This window comes from Sinocyclocheilus anshuiensis, unplaced genomic scaffold (genome assembly GCF_001515605.1).
Source record: "Sinocyclocheilus anshuiensis isolate Anshui unplaced genomic scaffold, SAMN03320099.WGS_v1.1 scaffold881, whole genome shotgun sequence".
Classification (NCBI taxonomy): domain Eukaryota; kingdom Metazoa; phylum Chordata; class Actinopteri; order Cypriniformes; family Cyprinidae; genus Sinocyclocheilus; species Sinocyclocheilus anshuiensis.
Window position 1 is genome coordinate 1,766,420 of NW_015558695.1, and position 6,000 is coordinate 1,772,419.

The following is a 6,000-nucleotide window of genomic DNA, read 5'->3' on the forward strand; positions in this document are numbered from 1 at the left end:
TGATGGATGGATGCACTTTATTTAGCTTCAAAATCTTGATCACCATTCACTGCCATTATATACAGTAGCTGGGAAGATCCAGGACATTTTTAAATATAACTCCTATTGTATTCGTCTGAAAGAAGAAAGTCATATACACTTAGGATGGCTTGAGGGCAGTGCTGGGCGGTATGACCAAAAATTTATTACACGGTATTTTTCAAAATTATACCGTTTCACGGTACATGACGGTATTTTTTTTTCATGCATGACCGGGTGTTACACCTTTCAAACAGTGTCGCGTTCCGAACGTTGTTTAAGCGACATTCTTAATATTCTTAGTATTGCGGTATTTTAAAAATGCATATCATAACAAAAATAAACACCAGTATTCGGTATGAACCGGTATACCGCCCAGCACTACTTGAGGGTCAGTAAATCATGGGGTCATTTTCATTTTTGGGTGAACTATCCCTTTAAGTGCCAAAAACAACATTTTTGAAATGATTCCATTTATGTGATTCAGTTCAAACTGTCCATTTCTAAGATTTGATTAAAATTTTTATTTCAACATCTATGTTTTTTATGTATTAAAATGTTTTACTGTATGTGAGCAGATATAATAATAATAATAAGTTTAATTTATATAGCGCCTTTCCCAAGTTCAAGGACAATGCACAATGACAGAAGCAAATACATTCCTACATACATGGACAAGACATTTTCCAAGTCCAGAACATGTGGTTGCAGTTGCATACCACAGTAATAATACAGTATCATAATCAAAAAAATCTATCTATCTATCTATCTATCTATCTATCTATCTATCTATCTATCTATCTCAGTTTTCAATGCTTTTTAACATTTTGTTATATTAGTGCAAATGAAAATTATTACATTTTTAAATTACATTTTAGTTCTTGCATTAAACATTTTGAATCTACTTAGCAGAAAGGCATTATATACCACACAGGATATAGGATATAAAAATATATCAGTCAGCCCTAGTGACCTACTAACACCAACTGTCAAACTGAAACCCAGCAAATGGAGAGATACAGCGATGAGCAATGCCCGACGTTGAGGCACAGTTGAAGTGGACGTGGCAATATTAATCTCAGGTGGTGACGAGTGAAGCTATCCCTCTGAAACACAAAGCCATTAATAACAGCCTATCAATTGCTTTCTCTTTCTCTGGAACCAGAGAGTGGCCTCTATGGGTACCGGAGCACATCATCAAAATAGCAGATGAGGCTGGCGGCAGCGGCGAGGGAAGCGATACACAGAGGCACAGATTTGTGATAATCATCATTCACTCTGTCCCTTTGCCTGTAGGCACTTTACATCAAAACAAATGACAACTGCATCTCATAGTGACATGTTAGTTTAAGCAAATGCATAGAAGACAACTTATCAAAACCATTCCCGACAGAGAAACAGCCGTGTGCCGATGCTGATACCAGCGAGATTTGGGATAAATGTGCACATTATTGCATTACTGTAACGGGTGAAGTCTATTTTCCTACGTGATGTCTGTTTTTTCCTTTTTAAATTATGAATAAATGTTTGATGAACAGCTTGGTGAACAGCTGGGTTGTATTTAGCAGCAGGTGAGATGACCAATCTAGCAATTGAGAGAGGGCGGATGAATGCATACTGTTTCTAGGAACAACACAAAACTATACAAATTATAAAACAAGAGCGATGCAAGAGATTTTAATATTTGTGTATTTCAGTCACGGCGACATTAAAAAACCTGATCTGATATGTGAATTTCTAAGGCCACTAAATTATCAACATGATCAAAACATTGCTGAAAAACCTGTTGTACACAATCTACTATACATCTTCTTTCGTCTGATTGATAGTTCATACTTTTTTAGCAAGATAAAAGGCCTTTTAATGTAACTAAAAATGTTCCCCTTCAGGTCATGGTCTTGCTGTGAAATCTTCAATGATTTAAGTAACCGCAAGAATAACTTTTATATTGTTATTTCAAAATGAACATTTACTGAACTGAAGCAATAGGTTTCCTTGATTAACTATACATCATTTTTAGAAAAAGCATGATGCATCAGGCTTTTGAAGAATATTTATTTGTTCATCTCTCAATCATCATTGCATTGTATTGAAATATGTTTTGACCCCCACAATACAAACTACAGCGCAAAAGCATTTAAATATTAGGAAATAGAGTGGCACCTGATATTTATGTGCATTTTATGTAAGAATTTAATCTTACTTTTGGTCATATTAATATTAGCAACTGTATCAAATAGTATATATGCACATTTTACTCGGTTTGGGCATCTGAATGAAACTGAGGTGTTTTTTCCTCCTTGAGTATGTGTTCCATACTCTCAATATAATACTATATAAAAGTCTGATGTATCATATTTGATACATATATGAATATTTTGTCAAAAGGTTCAGTAAACTGTTCCATAAAAAAAAAATCTATTTAATATTAGACTTTACAGGGTTAACCTAGTTTTCCTGCGTTTAAAATCAATGAGAGCACATCAGACAAATGTGTACATGATTCAGAAACTTATTTCCATAAAAATTGCATTCTGTCAAGGACTGTTATGTTTTTATCCTTCCTCTCTTTCTTTCCTAAGTACTGACCTTATTTAGTTCTTTCCAAGAACTTTACAAAGCTACAAATCCATTTAAACCTCATTTCTGGAAATTAGAAGAGCTATTAAAGTGTTTTTTACTGACAAACAAAATACTTTTAGCCGAAAATGGAGGTACTTATAACAACCCATATTTTGTAAATGATAAAATCGTGAAAACCTTCCATTAAAAAAAGTGTCTTTCCGGATTTTTCTGTCACATTGTGTTGTTAAGTGCTGATCTGTTGTAATTAGAGTAGGCATGCGTTTGTCCTTAATTTATTTGCTCCCTTAAGCCCAAAGTCGGAGACACTCATTAGGATAACGAATGGCAGCTTTGGAAAGAGGTCTCAGGACACAGAATTCTTCCCACTCCTACATGACTAGACGACTAATAAGTCTCATCATGGCTGCTCCCTGTGCACGAGGAGTTTTAAGAACAACGCCGTTTTTTAAAAATGTCAACCCACAAGGGCACTTATGCTAACAGATACCTAGAATTACTTGTTTTTGTGCCATATAGACTCCGCAAGAAATTATTTGAAATGCAATTTAGTTCTTGGCGTGAATAAAATGAGGGGAGCGCACATATATAAAGGTCATTTGAAGATTCTCCATGGTGTGAATTTTACGCAAGTTGTCTGTGGCGATGAATGACTTCATTTCACAGCTGCAGTATTATTAAAGGTCCACAGATTTTTTTTTTTACACCACACGTGTGGAATGAAATGAGCAAAATGCTGAATTAAATCTCAGCCTCTCCTCACATGCAATGCAGAATGCATATAGAGTTCTCGGCTGAATTTTATCGCGGATTCATATTAAATCTGTGGCTGCGAGATGAAAGGACACTTGGCACTTCTAAGCGGTGCGGAAAGTGAGGGACATTTCTTGACTTCTCTTGACTCCATGTGCTTCTCATATTGCATGCATACTTCAGATGAATAATTCAAGTGAAATTAAAAACTAAAAGTTCACATTAAAAATGCAAAGCCATATTACAAGTATCATTTCTGGAGGAAGTGGTTGCTCTCGAAGAGAGCATGATATCAGTTTAACCACAGAGCATCATGAAGTGTTATCATATGAGAAGTAAAAATATAAAAAAAACATAAAATGCCTCGCTGATACAATATCACCACACTTTCAGGAAACACAAACAGGCATTTTGGATATATTTATGCTATTTTTTACATTATTCATGTTACGTGATTAAGAAGAACCCAACATGTACTTTATGGATATAGTTACCGTACCGTGCTGAGCTACTTGTAAATACACTTCACACAAAAGCTAACAGTACATGATTCAGAAATGTATTTGGTAAAAATGACATTCTTGCAAGAACTATTATGGATTTTTCTTGTTTATCTTTCTTTCTTAAGTTCTCATTCAACTACTTTTCAAGAACTTCACAAAGCTACAATGTCCATTATCCTCCTTTCTGGAATTTTAAGTGGTTTTACTGATGAATGCATGAAGTATGCATGTTTGGAAAAAGAAATATTGTGTGTGTGTGTACAGGTTTATATATCCTGGTGGTGACTTAAACCTGAATACACACAGACTCATGGGGACTCGTGTCATGGTGGGGACCTAAATTGAGGTTCCCATGGGTATAAAAGCTTATAAATCATAAAGAATTAGATTTTTTGAGAAAGTAAAAATGCAGAAAGTTTCCTGTGAGGGCTAGGTTTAGGTGTAGGGTTGGTGTAGGGCGATAGAAAATACAGTTTGTACAGTATAAAAACCATTACGCCTATGGAGAGTCCCTACAAGGATAGCTAACCAGACTGTGTGTGTGTGTGTGTGTATAAAATGTTGATAACCTGGTTTTAATATGACTTAACATCACTAAATCAACTAATACATACACTAAAATGACTATGACTTAACATCACTAAATAAACTAATACATACACTAAATACATTCATTTATACCAACAAAACTAATTTTATGGGTTAAATCAGGTAGAAATGGCTCTTTTAAGGCATGCAGGTTACTACTTTATACAGTGTAGTATACATTATTATTATTATATATAGGCTAATCTAATAGCATTATTATGGCTAATATAAAATGCGATTGGTGTAAGGACATTGTAATGTAAATAGGCACTTTTGTTCTGAATGTCAGGCTCTCTCCAGGGGCTTTCCTGACACACCAGCAGAGCACCTGTGCATTCTGCAGGAGATGCGCAGCTGAAGCTCTACCTGAACTTCACTGCTGCAGAGCTCCTCATATCCGTGTCTGTCAGATCCAACCCTGTCAATCAGCATCATTCAGCACACGCGGTTTAACAGTAAACCAACACGAGCTGATGGGTGAACTAATATTTGACCTGCTGATTAAAGCATCTGCTGCTTCAATCACTGATTCACTGTGAATTCTAATGCAGCAATAAATGACACGGAATTATACGGGTGAACCTGAAAGCCATGCAAGGTGAAACAACGAGCAGACAGAACAATTATAATAACAAAACGCTCAATTCTGATATGAAAATGTCTACTTTACCCGACTAACGTGTTTTTTTTCTTTTCTCAGTACGTGTATTTCTTCAGTCTGTGCTCCACAAGCGGTAGACGGGAGGTGCTGACATCGCAGTCACTGAGATTTCGGAAAAACCATTTTGCCCAAGTCCTTGCGTCCAGAGATAGAGACAGAGAGAAAGAGAGAGAGAAGAAAGCGCAGGCTGTAGGAGGGTTTCGCCCTTTCTCCTTCGGTTCTTCACCCCTGAATATATTCCAGCATGGCTCGCTCGCAAATCTGTCTGCAAACTGCGCGCAAACCAAGACAGTCCCTTCTCCTGTGCCAAGCTCACCTCGCTGGATTCACAGCCATACAGAGAAAGAGAGAGACGTTGTTTGCGGCCAGATTTACATTCAGCGTGTCCAGCCAGCGCTGGGTCCAGCAAATCAGCAGAATGATAGCGAAAGACTGGAGAGACACACTTTATGAACAACAGCGCCACCTTCTAACCGAAGCGCACAGCTGGCCGTTATGAATACAGAAGGGAGCCATGAGGAATTTTTACGTTTTTGGCTCCAGTTTCCCCTTAACGATTCTGCTTCTCCAGTGGTTCCATTAACGATTTCTTTTTACGTGTGAGTAATGAATGAATGAAATAAAATAAAATATTGCATTTTATTGCACATTATAAATGTCTTTATTGGCCAATTTAATAAGTGCTTTCTGAATAAAAGTATTTATTTTTAATAAATAAAAAATACAATCTTACTTTTAAATCGTAGTGTGTTATGGTTTTCACAAAAAAAATATTAAGCAGCAATAACTGTTTTCTGAAGGATCATGTGACACTGAAGACATGGGCTAATGGCTGCTTAAAATTCAGCTTTGCATCCTGGGAATAAATTACATACATACATACATATATATATA

General features: G+C 36.3%; 1 protein-coding gene across 1 annotated transcript in view; it reads right to left on the reverse strand.

The window, feature by feature from the left end:
- cntn3a.2 (contactin 3a, tandem duplicate 2) overlaps positions 1-5,467 on the reverse strand; it is a 75,883-nt gene extending 70,416 nt beyond the window's left edge. Inside the window, exon 1 of the mRNA XM_016477694.1 lies at positions 5,116-5,467. The gene's annotated coding sequence lies outside the window, so the exon portion shown is untranslated. The remainder of the gene's footprint in view (positions 1-5,115) is intronic.
- Positions 5,468-6,000: the final 533 nt, after the last annotated feature.